Source organism: Lutjanus erythropterus, chromosome 20 (assembly GCF_056507025.1).
Source record: "Lutjanus erythropterus isolate fLutEry1 chromosome 20, fLutEry1.hap2, whole genome shotgun sequence".
Classification (NCBI taxonomy): Eukaryota; Metazoa; Chordata; class Actinopteri; order Lutjaniformes; family Lutjanidae; genus Lutjanus; species Lutjanus erythropterus.
In genome coordinates, this window is record NC_139336.1 from 31,264,330 (window position 1) to 31,283,448 (window position 19,119).

The window sequence follows — 19,119 nt, forward strand, 5'->3', positions numbered from 1 at the left end:
GCCAGAAGCTGTCCTCATCCAGGTTTTCACAAGTCCACAGATTGGACTTGGACTTGTTTTGACTGCCCCATTCTCTGGCAATCAGGTCAGCCACCTTGTAGGCTTCCTCCTTGAGATGAGCGTGCATGGTCTCATCTGCCATAACAGACCAGAAGTTGTCCTCATTAAATATTTCTAGAGTCTTCTTGGCTGTGTTGTCTTCTTGTGTCTCTTGATAATCCATCATTAATGTTGACAGAAAGATGCAGCCAACAACTCAAAATAACTTTTGGCAGTTGCTGAAGAACAGTTCTGGGTTCTGAGTGGTAGAATGATCATCGCATCACAATGAGGCAATGTTCTATAGTTCTAATTCTACACACAGTTCTACACACGCACACACGTAAATATAGGGTTGTTAAAACTGCCTCTCATTTATTGATAAGTACTAGCATGGTAAAATACACACTCAGTTGTCAGTTTATTAGGTACACCTTGCTAGAACTAGTGCAGTCTAATATTGTATGATGTGTCCGTCGCTCTCAGTGTCTGCTGGTTGGGCCTAGAAGGGAACCTCAGATTTGCTTTTTGTCTGACCAGATCAGCACAGATAGTTGGTAACTGATGAAGGTTCCTTTAATTAACATTATTCAAATGTTCCATAGTAGTTAAACCTTTGTTGTGACAAAAGCCACAGGTGGATAATAAAGGAGAGAAAAAACAGACCACCTCCGCCACATTTAAGTGAATATATGTTCAAATATATGTATATGAATTCACATTTTTCATCACATTTTGTGATCCTTTATGTTTGTTTACTGTTTAAAAATTTAATTATCACTAAAGATGTGTTTGATTACTACATTTTGAACAACTTTTATTAATACTGTCCAGCCAGTCTCCCAGATGCAGGCACAGCAGCAGCATGGGTTTGTTTTGGTTTGGTTTTCAATATAAAGCTTAGTCAGTGTGTGTATCTGTACTTTCTGAACATTTTCAGCACATTTTAGGATGATAATAATGATAACGGTGATCATTTGGTGAAGATCTGAGTTCTTCTTCCATCACTGGTATTTAAAGCACCACAATTCAGCAAACTGCAGCCTCTAAATTTATCCTACAGCTGAGTCAAAACCTCCAAACTGACCACAATAACATTCATGAAGGTGTGATTTATTGCCTGTTTAGATAGGTGTACTTAATACACTGGTAACTGAGTGTGTGTCAGTGTGACTCAGCATGTGACACATGACCATGTGTTAAACACACGCTGCCAAAAGATGCTCTGGGTGTGGCTGTCTTTGAGGTTACAGTGTACCAACCACCAGCCAATCCTGCTTACTTATTATGAGGCACTGTGTCAGCCAGGTGTCTCAAGCATGGATGCAATATTAGCGAGGGAGCACAGATGTGTTACTTGGGACCCTGGGCCTGTGCCTAACTCTCACCCACCCCCACAACCTCTGTTTCACCAGCGTTATGCCACTGGAAGAGACGCAAAATGACTGCGTAGAAAGGCAAAGTGACCACGAAACAACTACAAAGTTGCAAAATGACCACAAACAGATGCAATGTGACAACAAAGTGATGCAAAACAGCTACAAAAAGAAGCAAAACGACCACGAAGAGATATAAAATTACTAAAAAGAGAAACAAAATTACCACAAAGACGAGAAAAGCCATCTCAACGAAAGACAAAATGACCACAAACAGATTCAAAGCAACTAGAAAAATATATAAAAAGGACTACACTGAGATGCAAAGCGTCTTTTTTTTTTTTTTGTCTATTTCAGTCTGGGTGTCTTGCTCCTGTGTAACAGAAGCGGGGGGCCGTTTACATGTCTGTACCCAGGGGCCCATCGTCTCATAATCCATCCATCAATAGAGTTAGCTGAAGAGACCGTTTCACCGGGATGCTGCGTTCGAAACCTCGGTCATTCTTCTCCAACATTACACTCATCCACTTACTCACCTACATCACTGATGTTACCCATCATCACACTCCACCCAAGCTTGTAAATAGTTCAATAAATTACTCTTATTTACACCCGAACCACATGTGTGATGTGCCGCATTTTTGTCTCAACCTCTTCACATGCAACATTTTTTTATTTCCCCACACGTACACACACACACACACACACACACACACACATATATATATGTATGCAGTAAGCCAGGCAGTGCACTTGGTATTTAACCTGTGGTGTTTTTGGAGCAGTGTGCGAGCAAAGTACTTTCCATGGTTTTGTTTTGCTAGTGAGTAATAGCAGGCTCATTATGAGAAGCCATAGGAAGTTCACTTCTGGATTCATAAAGGCACTTCACCACTCTGCATACCGGTCCAAGAAATGTCTCAAACGGCTCTAACACTATTTCAAAATGTGGATGAATTATGGCCTCTCACACACAGACACACACACAGAGAAATGCTACACTAAAAACACACATGCGCACACACACACACACGTGGGGACCTTATACAAACCGTATCCAATTAACACTTTGAAACAAATCTGAGTAGTTCGGTGGGCAAAACCAAGAAGATAGTCTTTTACAGCATCCATGTTGTTTTAAGAGGCTGGATGTCTTAGTGTGTGTGTGTGTGTGTGTGTGTGTGTGTGCGCGTGTGTGTGTGTGTGTGTGTGTGTTGATGGGAGTCTGATAGAAAAGTCCTGGTGACTTGGGCCATGCATCAAAGGGCTGCGGAGAAGCCGCACGGCATCTGGGAGCAATAACGTTGCTTCTAACCCTTCATTACCACAAAGACTGGGCCCTGGGTGGCAGCCAACGGCAATTTTCACAACCCTCCTCCTCACCTCCCTCCGTTTTTCTTTCCCTCCATTCTTCTACTATTCCCCTATTGAGTTCTGTCTTAAAAAAAAAAAAAATTAAACACAGAGAGCATTTCTGTGAGCCTTACACGGTGGGGACGGGGAGAGACATAAAAAGGATGGGACTCGTTGAGGTTGTGGCATTTGTGGAAAAGCTTGTTTTTTGCGCCTACACTCAGGCTGAGCCGCACCAACAAGGATTAATTTTTAACCTTCATTAAATCATGGTTTAAATTTGAATTATGCTGCACCAAACTTTTAAATTATCTTAAAATTAAGAAAGATTAAATTTGAATCTCTCTTTAAACTTCAGTTTAGTTTTTTCTCCTAGATTTTAATTCTAGCGCACAAAAATTTTACACTTGTAGACATTTATTTTTTAAAATGGCTGCCTTTTTTAACTGAATTGGGCAGAATCCAGCTGCTGAGCCATCATGAGTAGGCTAATTAGGCTAACCAACTTTTTAGCTAGCTAACAAACAAATAAAACTTTTTTTTCTTTTTTAGATATCTAGCAATATTACTCACATTTTACTTTTACTTTTTAAAATCTTCAGTTAGTTAGCAAACAATGTAATGTTTAGCTAACTTTTCAGCTAGCTAGAAAACAATATAACTTTAAGTTTAGTTTTCAGATAGCTAGCAATCAATCTATTTTTTTAGCTAAATAGCTAACATTGTAACTTTTTATATAGCTCACAAACAAAGTTTTTTTTTAGCTAGCGAAGTATATAATGTTTTTTATTTTTTACTTTTTTAGTTAGCGAACAAACAATATACCATATTTTCTAACTAACAATACAACATAGTTAAGCTAACAAACAATGCAACATTTAGCTAGCTAGCAATGCAACATTGCTGTTTGTCATTTTAATTTGGTTTAGTAATTATCTCTATACTGATTGAACTCTATTTAATTTCACTTTACATCACCAAACCTGGATTTACAAAACTTAGATTAGTTTCTAATTGTGCAACAGAGCTCTGCTTAGTTTTAAATCTGCATTCCCTCCTTTTAAACCTAGTTTTGCTTAACTCTGAATGAAATTCATCTTTGTTGGTGCAGCCCAGTCTCAGTGCCAAAGTAGAAGAATTCAGTCCTGTTAAACCAATTTAAAAGGAGCTTTTGGCAATTAGGGTTTATTTCAAAATGTCTTTAAAAAATCATTATTTCAAACATAATGGACTTTTGCCAGAAGAAAGCTTTTAAAAAAGACAGATAAAGCTGATTCTACATCAAAAATCCCACTAACGTAAGCAAATTCTGTGTTTGGTCTGTGAGTAATATGTTTTTGAAAAACAGCATCTGAGGAAACTTAATTTGACTTAATGCTGTTTGGACTTTATTTAAAGTAAGGCCACATGTTGCCAAATTTAAATCAGGAACAGCGAACAATTTGGAATTACGATTGGGAACAGCGAGATTGGAGCTATTCTGGGACAATGTGTAAAAGCACACAGCTGTTGATGACTCATCGAGCTTCGAGGTTGTGCAATAATGCTCATAACAAATCACCTCGGGCAGCCCGCCAGCGTCCGCGCTCTCTAATACTTCATAGATCATGCAAAGTGCTACTTGATAACAGTGCAGACACAAAGGTTTTTCTAGCCCATCTGTCAGCTGCAGATAAATGTTTCAGGAAAACAAATCTAATCTGAAACGTCCAGTTTCACGAGATAAAAACAGAAATTCTCACATTTTCTTATCATGAAAAAAATTGGGTTTAATATACGGCATGTTTTGCTTGGCCTGTGGAACTCACTTTTAATTGCTTTGACTCCCTTTTTTTCTGACTTTTCTGACTCTAAAAAAGTGACAGCTTTTGTGCTCTGCTTAGCTCTTCCTGTGGGAACGAGCACAAACACAAATAAACGTCTTCATGGAGAAAGGAAACGCGGTGTCCACATGACAATGACACATTCAGTCAGCGGCCCGGGCGAGCACCAGCCTGGCAGGTCAGTGATGCCTTCCTGTTTAGCGGCTAATTGCCAGGCAGTTAATGATCTGCTCTGCGTTTACCTCTGCAGAGGGTCAGCGTATAACAACCCGAGGGGCTCAGCCGGGACGTGTGATCAATCACCGGTGACCACCAAAGAGTAAAAAAAGAAGGAGGGAGGGAAGGGGGGGGGGGGGGCACCGCAGCCCGCTGACCACATAAACACGTGAAAATCCCCACACGTCTAGCGACTGCTGTCTGCTCGGGGGGCAAAAGCTCTGGTCAACCTGTGTGTTTAGTGTCTCACAGTGAAATACAAACACAGCTACATGGTGGCATGAAACCTGAGGAATACTTCAAACTTCCCTTATAATTATGAACATGCAAACAGTGATCGTAACACATTATAAAGCTTTTCATAATGGCTTATAGTGAGGATCATAGTCTATTACATGCTCACACTTACCCTCAAAGAATAGTTAAATAAATAAAGAGATTAGGACAATTACAAAAGTAATCTTCAGTACCTGAAATAACTCAATTTAGAGTAGCTTATAATCACATTATAAAGCATTATAACAGTAATTATGATGCATTATAACATGATTATAATCTACTACAGCAAAAAAAAAGTCAAAAGGTGACCAGCAGTTATAGAGTATTATGATTCTTGACCTCATAAATCATTCATCAGCACTTATAGCTATAATTATACAGTGCTCTACGTAGATTATAATGCATTATGTCTATTTTTATAATGCATTATAGACATGGGAATCATAGAGAGCATTAGAGTGAATGCATATATTCATGTGTGCATCCATGTCAACATGACAAATGATATGAATGATAGCCTCTCAGTTTTCACATGTGAAACAAATAGTAGATGTAATGGCGGGTGCAAAACAGAGAAAATGAGTCCACCAACAAACTGAAAACATTCACATCTGAGGTGCACATGTGATGTCAGAATACAGAGAGGTAAAATGTTCACATATGTAAACACAAAGGGCTACATATGCAACTTTTTTTGACAAAGGTTTCACAACGGTAAATGCAGGGCTGTCGCAATAACCTCAGTCCTTAGAAAACGTGTTTTACACTTCTGTGCGTGTTAAATGAATGAATCAGTGTTTCAAAATGTTCGACAAGCAACACGAGGGCCAGTATCGTCTTAAGGATGGATTGATACCGACTGTCCGTGACCTGACTACAAATTTGGAGTGTTTTATGCAGTTTTAGTGTTTATTTTGTGGGTTATCCTGTTGAACTTGGCGTTAGCATGTTGCTAATGTGGCTCCTACCACAGGCATACCGCCACGGGGCGATGCTGGACTAATGTTGTAATACTGACCGGCAGTCAAGAGGAACTGTGTGAACATTAAATCTCTATTTGAAGCCAACTAAATAATGAAAGGAGAAGATCATAGCCGCTTTCACGCTGCCTTTTTGAACTTTTATATTACAGAAATCAGAAGAATTTCTGCTCTGGGATCCTCATCGCCGGTGTGTGTTGCTATTATATGAAAATTTACTTGATAGACATGCCCTGGAGGTAACATGCGTGTGAAAAAGAAACTCAGACTGCAGGAATTCATTTGCGGTGTTGCGTAACTCTGATTAGCATCCAGCAACAAGCTCGCTCAGACCATAAAGTTGCCTGCTGGACAGTGAGGCGAGAGCCACAGCGAATGCAACATTTTGCAGAAACAGACAAAAGAACAGCGCTTTATGCAGCTTTATGCTGTGCACCGCGCTCTTCAGCCAACCTAAACAACCCTTGGTAAATGCACATGTAGGAGCCAGTTTTTGTTGTTTTGTCAAAGAACTACAAGGTGTTGCAATTTGAACTTAACGATCACAAGCAAGAGACAAAGGTGTACGACATGAGGACACAAAGAAAAAGTTATTTTGAATAGTTTAGTTGCACAAAACTGCAGGTTTTTGACACATGCATTGAACTACATACTCCATTCCTTCAGTCACTCAGTCACACTGCTGCAGCCGAACCCTCGACCTCCAGTTAGGTCATGTATATATAGTGGATATTATGGAAGTGCATTGAAAACAAGTCTCTCTCTATAGGCGTCCATTAAGCTACAATATATGAGATACAGAGTGTAGAGTCCTAACATGTATTTGTGCCATTACTGTAATAAAATGCAAAATTAGTCTAATCCTAAATCTAATCCTGTTTTACTAACACATCACAGTCAGTTTATTGTCTGCATGTTCCAAATACAGTAAGATCTAAATTAACTGCTAAAGTACTTTTTATAGTAAAATGAACTGCCAGAATATAAAATTTGCACTTCTACATCAAACTTGTTCTGCATGCTACACAAGAGGGTGTGTTTGGACAGATTTTTATGACATGATTGTGCCAATGGTGGGCAGTTCCAAGGACGGAGAGGGATTTTTCTTTTTTTTTTCTTTTTTTTTTTACTTTACACATTTACAGTAACTCTAGTCTTGTAAAACATGACATTTATGAACATAAAAATCTCTCACTTATGTCAAGGTTAATGATTCAATTGTATCTCACTCATGTAATCATGGAAAAGTCGGTCGTTAAGACAAAATATTAAAGAATATCCCAATATGTAACACAAGAGTATAAAACAGCCACGTTCTTAAACGTTCTTTAAAAGCTATAAATATTATTAAACACACGCAGTAATCCTTAAATGTCGGTCAATCCTCCTTCAAAGGAGGCAGCGAGTCTGTAGAGTCTCACATACACATGACAAAATTACAGACTAACCACACACACACACACACACACACACACACACACACACACACATATATAAACTCAGGGTGTATACAACACGCCAAAAGACATTAAGTGCACAGCAGTGACCGGTGCGGTTTCTTTTTATCTGTCCCTGTATCTGTTTGGGTCTAATCCCATGTTTTGTTCCTCTAATGATTTTTTTATATTGACATTATGTTCTGGATATTTGGTGGAGCAACCAAGATGAAAAAATATATATAATTTACAGGAAGAAAAACATACATATCTCATCACGGCAGCAGCAGGATAAACTTTAGATTATCCACAAACCGCCGTCTGTACCTCGTCTGCCCCCCTCTGAAATGCTGCGGTCGTTACTCATCTCTTGTTTCTGTTTTACAACCTCCACCCTCCTTTTCTGATGTTTTCTTTTACAATCAGACACAGTAATTTGTTGATTACTGGTTTTGGTGCCATTGTTGCCATTTTTTCCATCATTTTGTCCGCTGCATCTTTTCCTCTAAAAGTTCTCACATCTTTGCTCCATCCTAAATTCTGAAAATTTCGTACCGTTTAGCAGTGAAGGCAGCGTCTTTAACTCAGATAAAAGGCAGATATTCTTTCAATTTAAAAGGCAGCAAAGATAAAGCAGCCAGTTTAACCATTACTGTTTATCTTTGTGAGTGTCTTGTCAGTGGTGTGAGTGTGAGACAGTAGACTGTAACTATATTTCAATAATTCAGACGCATAAAAAGGAACTTTACTTAAGTTATTTCCATTTTATGCCACTTTACCTTCTGCTCCACCACATTTCAAATGAAAATACTGCACTTTTTACTCCACTACATTTATTTTAGAGCTGTTGTTATTAAAAAATAGTGTCTACATGGGTACTAAACTATCAAACTGCATATAAAGTAGTTAAAGTTATACGCCAAGTACAGTATTGCAGAACAAGGTCCATGGTCAGATGGTGGCCCCGAACCCCGCAGTTTTGAGAAGCTGCAGAACCAGTGTAAGTGTAGGATTATCAGTTGAAATGCACACTATATTTACAATATTTTCACCATTTTAACTTGCTGTCAGACAGCCTTTTCTTATCGGAAACTGCTAGAATATAAACCAAATATCGCTTTCTCCAAATCAACCAAACTCCACTGGCAAAAACAGCCATTTTACCCTGCAGAACACGGGACTTCCTGGTCTACCACACCCTCGATCAGCTAGTTTGTCTGTGCTGTTGTGTGACCTTGGTGTTTTAAAAAGTTAGTTCAGATTCACGGAAGTCACACAATAACACAAACTAACTAAAAGGCTAAAAAGAGCAACGTTTGGTTCATAAAACAGTTGTTTCCCGGCTGTCTGATGGCACGGGAAAGCAGTGAAAATACTCTAAATATGGTGTTTACTTAAACTGATATTGATTTTTTTTAGGTGGGAATGTTTAGGCAGCAGTTCATCGCTTAGCTTCTGTGCTCCAAACTCCAAACTGGGGGTGTGTTGCAGAGCATCTGCTGCAGTTAGTACACTGACTATGAATAAGAATCTCATACACCCCCACTTCAAATAATCCAAACTATCCCTTTAAGTACAGTTTGCTTAATAATACTTGAATTGAACCGAAATCTGTTGGAGAGTTTCTTCACTTTTCATTTCAACAAAGGAATAATGATGATTCGATATAAAGAGGGAGAAAGAAAATAAAAACCAAGCTATTATGTGGTTGACATTCATGTTTTCCAACAAGAATAACAGCAATTTGACACGCTATCTGTTTGTTTGAAAACTATCTGCGAGCTTTCATCATGACTCAGCTGACTGATGACCCTCTCATGAAATACAGGGGATCACATTCTGGAGCTGTCTTTATGGGTTTGGCTGATGTGTTCGACACAGTCTCAGATAAATCTACAGTACGGCGTTCACACGCTTCGCCTCGGAGCACTGATGCAAACACTCACAAGATACAATTACGCCCACATGAGCTGACGGAGCCGGTCGATTTGTGCAACATCAGAATACAAAGACAGGAAAGAGTCAGAAAACTGTGGCTTTTCGTGACTATATTAAAAAGAACACTCATAGAACTAAGAGCTGTGCTAAAAAGAGTTCTTCAGCTTGTCCCCATAGTCAGTTTTCTTTTGCTAGGATGGCAAAGGAATCACCCGTCCTACTGTGCCTCTGATTGGTTAGTGCTTGTTGCCTTAGTTGGTTGGGTTGGTTAGGTTTAGACATGAGAAGAGGTGATTGGTTTGGGTCAGTGTAAGAATATCTGGGTAAACCAATTGGAGGCGGAGTATGGCAGGTCATTCCTTCGCCATCCTATGTAAGGAAATACTGTGTCCTCATAGGAGAACCTTCTTTGGGTCTGGGGATAATGTAACAAAAGGGAACCTTTTGTAGATGTTCTACCTGGAACCATTTCTGAGTCTTCTATCTAAAATACAACATAAAGAGTTATACAGTACCTAGAACAATGTCTAAAAGCCCCCTATGAAAGGTCCTTCCAAGAAACCACCTACGGGATTCTATTGAGAACCCTTTCATATCCCAAGGATTTTATCTAGATCCTACCCAGGGGTTCTATTACCAATAACCGTGGTTTATTCCAAGGGTTTCATCTAGAAACCACTCAAAGGGTTCTACCAAGAAGCATTTTATATCCCAAGGGTTTAACAAAAACCAACAACAGGGTTCTATTGAGAACCCTTTTATATCCCAAGGATTTCATCCAGATCCTACCCAGGGTTCTACTACCAAGAACCATTTTTTAATTCCATGGGTTTTCATCTAGAAAGCACTCAGAGGGTTCTACCAAGAACTGTTTATATCCCAAGGGTTTCATCTACATCCAAAAAAGGGGGTTCTCCTGAAAACCCTTGCATATCCCAGTGGTTTCATCTAGAACCCTTTCATATTCAAACGGTTTCATCCACAGCCCACCCAGGAATCTTTACAGCCCTTTTCACCTATAACCCACTTGTCTTGTGAGGGTTCTATAAAGAACCATATTTTACAGATCAATGCCTGGTGTTCTACATGGCGGTCATCCATCTTTTAACAATCTATGTTACAGTCAATAACGATTAAATTTAGAAAACGATTTTTAATGAGTAAAACATGTATTTTAAACATATTTTCACCTCTGAGCAAATGGTTCTGGGTAGAACCAACCTCAGCCCTTCAGGAAGAACCCTTTTGAAACCATAAGTGTAGATCACACTGGATGTGTGTTTGTGTGTGTGTGTGTGTGTGTGTGTGTGTGTGTGTGTGTGTGTGTGTGCATACTTTCTCAATATTTCTGGCTTTACTGACTAAGACTTTGAAAAGGAAGCTGCCTGCCTGGTCATCCAAACAGTGGAAACAATGTTGGTGCGACCGCAGCTCTCCCCCCACCCACCCATTAAAATTTGCTCCTTCCAACCCCTACATCCACCCGAAACTTAACTGCAACAATAATGAAGACTGATTTCCGTCATTCTCTTCTCCTGGCTTGTTCCTCGCCCACATTTTTCATTTATGTTGAGGCTCGCCGGGCATCATTTCACCTCCTCCTTTTTTCTTTTTTCTTTTTCTTTTTTTTTTTTTTTTTTTTTTTACAGTTGCTTCCTTCTTTCATCTCCATTTTCCTCTCACTTTCCCTCCATCTCTCCCAGTACTGCTGACTCGTCTCTCCTGGGATTGTGCCTGCTTTGATTTGGAGCTCAGAAACCATAGCTAAAACAAACACACGGCCTTGGCCACCTCTGCACACACACACACACACATGCACACACACCTGGAAACGCTAGCATTGATTACTCCTGTCTGCTAGAGGTAGGAACCGTAAATGTGAGTGTGTGTGGGTGTGTGAAACGAAGAAGGTGAAGGAGGCTAACTTCTGACTACTTTTCCTCCTCGTCTACACGCACAACCTCTTTCGCTCTGGTTCTGATTTACCAGTAGTATGTCACCCTTCAACAGCACCCCCCCTCCTCCCCTCCGTGTGTGTGTGTGTGTGCGTGTGTGTGCGTTGGGAAGGCTGCAGAGCTGCATAAAGGGCTCTTTATTCGAGTCGGACAGGGAGAGGAAATCAGCTTTAGAAGTAAAAACAGAGGGAGCAAGAGAGAGATGGAGACCACAGGGCTGCACATCTGGAGTTATTACAAGGCTTCCTCCTGCTTGCCAAGAAAACGCCGACATTCCTGCCCTCGCTACAAAGACCGTGGAGCCTCTACTCTCATCCAGCCCCACTCCTACACACATCCATCACTCCAAAACCACACATATACGCTCACATGTACCATAAGTAGAGATCTGCGCATACACTGGAGAACATGCAAGACACTTATATGCCTCCACGTGAGTGCACGAACGCAGACGTCCTCCCATCTGCTCACATACGCTTCCACTAAACAAAAAAAAAAAAAAAAAAGTTCCCTCCCTCTGCAGCCAATCCGTCACTCCCTTTCCCAAACTTTACGGCGCACACGCCAACTGAATGCGTCTCACTTCCTGTTCACCTTTGACCTTCCACTTTCTCCCCAAAAAGCCAGAAGAAAGAAAGAAAGAAAGAAAAAGAAAAAAGAGGTGGGGGGGAGAGAAAGCCAGACAGAGGGAAGGAGGGGGGAGAGAGGAAGAAGAAGAAGAAGAAGAGAGGAGAGGAAAAATGGGGGGCCGGCGAGCTCCTCCTCCTTCTCTCTCCATATCTCCTCTCTCCCTCTCCTTCCTTTTTCTACTTCTGTCTCTCGAAGGGGAAACTTGACGACCAGTCCTTTGCCACGTCGAGCCTCCAGCCGGGTCCACCTTGATCGCAGCATTTCAGCTCTGGGAAGCTTTTCGGTAGGTGAAAATGTGACGCAGAAGTAGTGTTTCAACACGATTGGCCTGGTTTTGTTGAATGAAAGGACGTCGGGAGATGAATCGGGGGCTAAAACAGTCAAGAAGGAGACAAAACAAACGTCAGCCAAGAAGACGAGACGTCCATGAAGATGGGTAGAAGAGACGGGAGACTGTCAAGGCGCAGGTATTCCCTCCGCAAGGAGACGTTTCTTTTCTCTCTGCCATGTGTCGAGGAGGCAAAAAGTTATGCTTTCCGGTGTTTTAGTGGGAGGTGTTGGGTCAGACTTAGTATGATCTCAGACGACCACAACTATTCACTGATAAGTTTCTAACCCAGACAGAATAAGAGCACTTGGAGACCAAAAAGATGACTTTAGGGTGTTTCTCGCCAGTTTTTTAAGCAGTTTAACACCTTGTGAAATATCCTGCTTTTTATTTATTTATTCTTGGCCTAGGGGTCAGCGGGGGCAAACCAAGTTTAGGTTGTACAAATTTGCCCTAAATGGTGTATGACCCTTGGTGTGTATTCATACTTTTGTGCTCCTGTTTCTCTATCTGCCTGCTTTAATCCATTTTCAGGAAACAGACCAAGACTATTGCACTTAAGTTTCTGCTTTTTTCCGCAAACATTTATCTGAGGGTTGAAAGAATTAAGGAATAATCAAAGATTTGGCCTGTATTTTCCTAAACAGTTCACAGAATCCACTTAATAAATCCTTGGATTTATCAAATGGATTTATTACTCTTAAACATCCCTTTCGGGAGTTGAGAAATATCCTCAATCGTCTGGTCTTCCTCCTCCAGATCTCTGTCTGGAATGCTGCTTCTCACAGCGGGAAACAGGAGGGAATGTCGTTGAATCTGCCAGTCAGTGACTATCACATCTGTCTAACCTCTCCTCCTCCTCCTCCTCCTCCTCCTCCTCCTCCTCCTTCCTTCTCCCCCTCCACCTCCCTGCCGGCCCCTTCACCCATCCCTGACACGCTGTTTCTCCTCCAGCCCGCACAATCAGCCCGATCAGCACTTTGTGGCCGTCAGACTACGAAGGCAGAGGGAGCTGGACTCAAAAGTCGGGGTGAGTAGAGTTTGAAGAGTGCGTGTGAGTGACTCTGACAGCATCTTCACACTGAAAAGCCTCCTCCAGCCGCCCAGCCCGCCTGCCCAGTGTTCAGACTACCTGTTCAGGAAGTAGTGGTTGTACAGTAGTCTGCACATTGGTTAGGCTGGCCGGGGAAGCACGGGATGGACGACTCGACGGCGTCCGAGAGCGAGAGAAAGCTCCAGAGGGGCATCCGGCAGGCACAAGCAACATCAGGCTGTGGGAAACACGCGGCACCACCCCTCTGCCATCTGGACAAGCCCAGGCACAGGCCTAAATAAAGCACCACCAAAGGCTCCACCACAGAGGCCTGGACCTCGCCTATGCTGGATTTATGAGTGACGGATACAAAAAAAAAAAACCTGTCTTGCTGTTTATTGTTCGACTTGTCATGTCAAGAGTGAAATCTGATGAGGATAAAATTGTAAAAAATAGATTGAAACAGTTGAAATAAAGATGCTTGGATCTCTATTTGACGTTGTTTCTGTTTTCCTTTAAGTTAAACACTCATAAATATAAGTGACGGCTGCATGATATTCTCACCATCTTGTTTGTTATTTCTACAAAACTGAAAGAGCCAGAAAAAGTTCAACCGCACTGGAAAAAAAAAAGAACACTTACCCAAAAAGATAACTTAAACACACAGTAAACCCCCAGCATTGCGCTGCTGCACTCCTGACCAAAATGTACAATTACGTCCTTGCCTTCCCTGCATCAACTTGTGGCTGCTTTACCTCAAATGACCATGTAATGTGCAGAGAGGCAGGAAGCCACCATACAAAAATGTTGAAAGAGCAGCCACTCTGTCATTGTCTATCTGCCATTTTTACGAGTCTTTGTATAGCTCTCCCCAAAAAAGAGACAAAAAAAATGTTTGCGGTTTTAGTGTTTGTAGGTGACGTCATGTGAAGTGTTACGAGTTTAGTTAGACCCCCTGTCTCGTTTTTTCCATTATGTTTTCCTTTCTACCTTCACCGGGGGCCGCAGTTTGTCTTCCAGCCCGCCTGTCTTTGATAAAGCGAAGCCGCAGCGTTGCCATTTTGAACTCCATCTCTCCCGCTCGAGTACACAAAAGCAAAGCAGAGGGCAGGAACGTTCACACGGTGTCCCATCACAGAGCATCGTCTGCAGGAATGAAAACCGCAAACCAACCTGTTTCCATTTAGAGCCCTGCCATCATGTCGCAGGCCCGGGAGCGTGCACAAACACACACACACACACACACACACACACACACACACACACACACACACACACACACACACTCACAGTATAGTATAGCAGACATGTTTCTGGTGAGTGTGTTGAAAGCTGCAGTCTGCTGTTTCCCCCCAGGATGTTTACAGCTGGGATCACCAGGCGAGTCTGGCTTTCTGGCAGCTTTACAACAGGAGCAGGGAAACCCATGCAGACACACACACACACAAACACACACACACACACACACACACACACACACACACACACACACACACACACACACACATAAAAAGCCAAAAGGGTCACCCAAAGAAAACACATCCTACAGCCACTGGAGGATCTTATCTGTGTGCGTCTTTGTGCAACACAGTGAGTGAAAATATCTCAAAGTGTAAATACAACAATTGTGATTATAATGATTAAAAGGACAAATACTTTATCACTGTTGTTAAAGCTGTAACATATTCTGTAATAATGACCACAACATGTCATCAGAGATTAAGCAAACATGTTAAGATGAAACAAAACTACAGCTGCAGTTTCTTCCTTTGAAATTTCAATTCTGGGTCATAAATTTGTGGTTTTCTTTGCCCGTTTTGTGTTAATTAGAGTTCAAATTAATGCAGAATGTTCGCCAAATGAGCAAGTGTCTTTTTTTAATAATAATCTTTTAGAGGGAGTAATTGTTTATAACGATTAAATTGAACAATATCTTAATGAAGTCTGGCAGGCAGAAGGCAGGCAGCCACTACAGCAGTGGGCTTCTGGTTTAAGGATAACGGGATAAGCGTTACATTGTCAGATATAAATCAGAATAAAAAGCCGATCATCTTATAGTGGAGGACTCATCATCGCTTGTTATTGTCATAGTACAATTTACAAGTTTTCACCTATCTGTCCTCTACTTGATTATTTATTTTTCAGACAACTCTTTAGTTTTAATCCCTACATTTTAACACAAATATCTGTACTTTCTACTCCTTACTAAGTTAATTCAAAACAACTTTTCTAGTCAAATAAACTTAAACATATTAATTCAGTTGTTAAGCTTAAGATATTCAGTCATACTGATGAACATTACAAACAAATTTCTTTTTCTATAGAAGAGTCAATTCTTCATTTCACACAGATTATTTTATTAGACTTTAAGGGGAAGGGAATGAATTCAATACTCACCTTTCTTATGGTTTAAAACAAACAACAACGTCTTATCTTAAAGCGTACTGGAGACACACAGTAAGTTTTTGTCATATATATTTTCTTCAAACTATAAAAAAATAAGGGTCTCAGGAGAGTTTGAACTCTCACATGATGTATGATGGGAAGTTTGCTAAAATGCTGATGACGTTTCTTTATAAACTTAATTCACAAAGTTGACTGAGCTCTGTTCTGTTCAGTTCATTCAACTTATCACTTCAAGTCAAGAGTCTCCAGGTTAGGAACTCGTGTTTAGAAGTTCTGAAGTGTTCCGAAAATTAGTTTAATTGCCTTGAATAAATAAAACTTGTTTTGAAAGCCCCATGTGTTTTTTTTACAGCGTAGAAAAGACGATTCCTTGGTGTATCCATCAGTGCATATCACGCATGTCAGATGTAACACAACAAATCAGAGAAGAGAGGAAGACTCAACCGTGGTGCAGTTAACTTTGCACAGAATCAGCCTGTAGAAACTTCTTACTTTTATACTTTGTGTACATTTCAGAGCCTGTACTTTTTCAATTTTACTGCAGTAAATAAGTTGAATCAGTACTTTTTTTTTTTTACACAAGTATCTGTTCTTCTACTTGCGTAAACAAACTGTGTAATTTTTCCACCTCTAATAAGGATACATGAACATCACAGTCTATAAAATCACAGTCATGTGGGTCTTTTTTTTATGTACATTTTTTTTTTTTTATGTTTTCTTTTCAACCATTTTTCCCTCATTCAGAACTCCCTCCCTCTTTCTCTGCTTTGGGAGGCTTTGAGCTACAGAGCAGCCTGATTCAAAGAATTGGCATGTCCTGTGGTAATACAGACCAGAAGGTTTCTAGGCACACACACACACACACACACACACACACACACACACACACACACACACACACACACACATTTACGCACACATGCACACTAACCAAAACATCCTGGCACCACTAGTTGGGTTGAAAGTTATTATTAGTGTCTGGGGGTGGTGTGTGCATGTGTGTTTCTGTGAGTGTGTGTGTGTGTGTGTTACCAGGCTGCGGCAAGGGTTTTCCCCATGACGAGAGGCAGTCAATAAAACGGCACTGCGCTGTTTTGCGAGTTGGTGTAAAGAAACATGCGAATGTGTCATATGTAAATTTAAAACTGCACAAAAAAGCCACAGAATATCAAAAATATGAAAAAAATACTGAGGTATGATATCCCTTTGAGCTTCACAGTACTCTGTCTGTAAATTTAAAATTACTAAGGAGAACAAAAGAATAAGCGACAGGCATTTTGGTCAAAATATTGTTAACAGCCAGTAAAAAAAAAAAAAGCTATCGCAAGGAAATGTGATAAAATGGACCTTTCTAGCCCGGAGCAATGGATCAAGATAGTCTGCATAATGGAAAAACTGACACATCATCTGAGATTGCAGGAAACACAGCTGCAAGAAAAGTGGAAGAAAACGGACATTTTTCAGAACCAAGAACAGCAACAAAGACCAAGAAAAGGACCAACTTGATTTAGTTGATTGATTGATTTTGTGAGAATTAAAGGCCTGCTAAAATGTACAAACACCAATTCCCAAAAAATTGTGATGTTGTGCAAAACATAAATAAAAACCAAATGCAATCATTTGCAAAAACTTTGTGACCTATAATCAATTTAATACAGTACAAAGACAAGTTACACTGTGTTCAAACAGATTAACTTCATTCTTTTTTTGTAAATGTGAACTCATTCTGAATTTGACGCCTGCAACATGGTCCAAAAAAGTTGGGACAGGATCACGGTTACCACTGTGATACATCGGCTTTTCTTTGAACAGCACTCAGTCAGTGTTTGTGAACTGAAGACATAAATTGATTTTTAAAAGTTTTGAAGTTGAATTTCTTTCTCATTCTTGCTTGATATACAACTTCAGGTGCTCAACAGTCCAGGGTCTCTGTTGTCATATTTTGCGCTCAACAATAATAATCATAATCATAATCATAATAATCAATAGAGGATAGTTCTGGACTGCAGGCAGGTCAGTCTTGCACCTTAACTTTTTTACTACGAGGCCACGCTGCTGTAACACATGCAGAATGTGTCTTGACATCGTCTTGCAGACGGACGGCAGGCAGCATATGTTCCTCCAAAACCTGTGATGTACCTTTCAGCATCACTGGAGCCTTCACAGATGTGACAGTTACCCATGATGCCACGGGCACCAACACAATCGCACACCATCGCAGATGCTGGCTTTTGAATTTTGTGTTGGTAACAATCTGGATGGTCCTTTTCCTCTTTGGCCTGGAGGATACGACGTTCATAACTTCCACCTGTTTGCCTGCAGGATGTTCCAAATAGGTGTTTTGCACAACTTTCCAAGTGTTTTGTTGCCGCTGTGCCAACTTTTCAGAAATGTGTTGCACGCATCAAATCCAAAATGAGTGTACATTTACAAAAAATAATAAAGTTTATCAGTTTAAACATGGAACATCTGGTCTTTAATGTATTGACGAGCAAATCATTGCATTCTGTTTCTATTTACGTTTATGTACAAAAGTTGAAATCAGCAATAAAAATTTAAGTTAAAAAAAATACACAAAAAGATGCACAAGAACGTTTTTTCTCTGCAGGCAGACATACTTTTTCTTTTCTTTTTTTTTTTAAAATCTAAACATAAAACTGTTTCCAACTTTTTCTCAACCGTGTGTATTTTGGCGAGAGTCCATCCAGGTGCACATGTGAGTACAAGCCCTCATGAGAACTCTAACCTTCTGCGTGTGCATGTGTGACTGGACTATGTAAAAATGTTCAGCTTAGGCAGAAAACAAAATGGAAAGTTTCTCTTTTTTTCTAAATAATTTGCAGCGCTGCAGTGCCCTTCGGCCTCGGTGCCGAGCTTTAACACCAGCACAGTGTGTTGGTTTTGGGTCTCCCCGCACCCTCGCTGCTTAATGTTCAAATAAATATACAGTACAAGAAACGAGGGGGAGACGGAGGGAGGGGTCAGAGGGTGACAAGGAAAAGTTGAGACAGAGAAAGAATGGAGAGACAGATGAAGGGGGGGTGAAGAAGAGTTTCCCCTGGTTTGGGGATAAACCTGAGGATGCAGGAGGGAGCGATGGGAAATGCGGAGAGGAAAAAGGTAGGAAGAGAGGATATAAAAGCAAAGCCCCGGCCCTTTCTCCCCCCTCTGTGCCCCCACCCTCACCTCTTCTCCCCACTTTCTCTCCCCTCACATGGTCCTCGTTACTCCTGCTGCTAACCAGCTAACAAGAGACACTCCTGCCTCCTCCCCTCTCCTCCTCCCCTACAATCCAGTCCTGCTCTCGCTCCGTGCCCCGTCTTTGAA

General features: G+C 40.8%; 1 protein-coding gene and 1 long non-coding RNA gene across 3 annotated transcripts in view; one reads left to right on the plus strand and one right to left on the minus strand.

Moving 5' to 3' along the window:
• The window catches only part of dnm1a (dynamin 1a), a 73,468-nt gene that overhangs the window by 14,713 nt on the left and 39,636 nt on the right, over nt 1-19,119 (minus strand). The gene's annotated exons all lie outside the window — the stretch shown is intronic.
• On the plus strand, nt 10,772-13,878 carry LOC146308712 (uncharacterized). The gene is made up of 2 exons (XR_014772612.1): nt 10,772-12,492; nt 13,308-13,878. It is a non-coding gene; the product is annotated as an uncharacterized LOC146308712 (long non-coding RNA).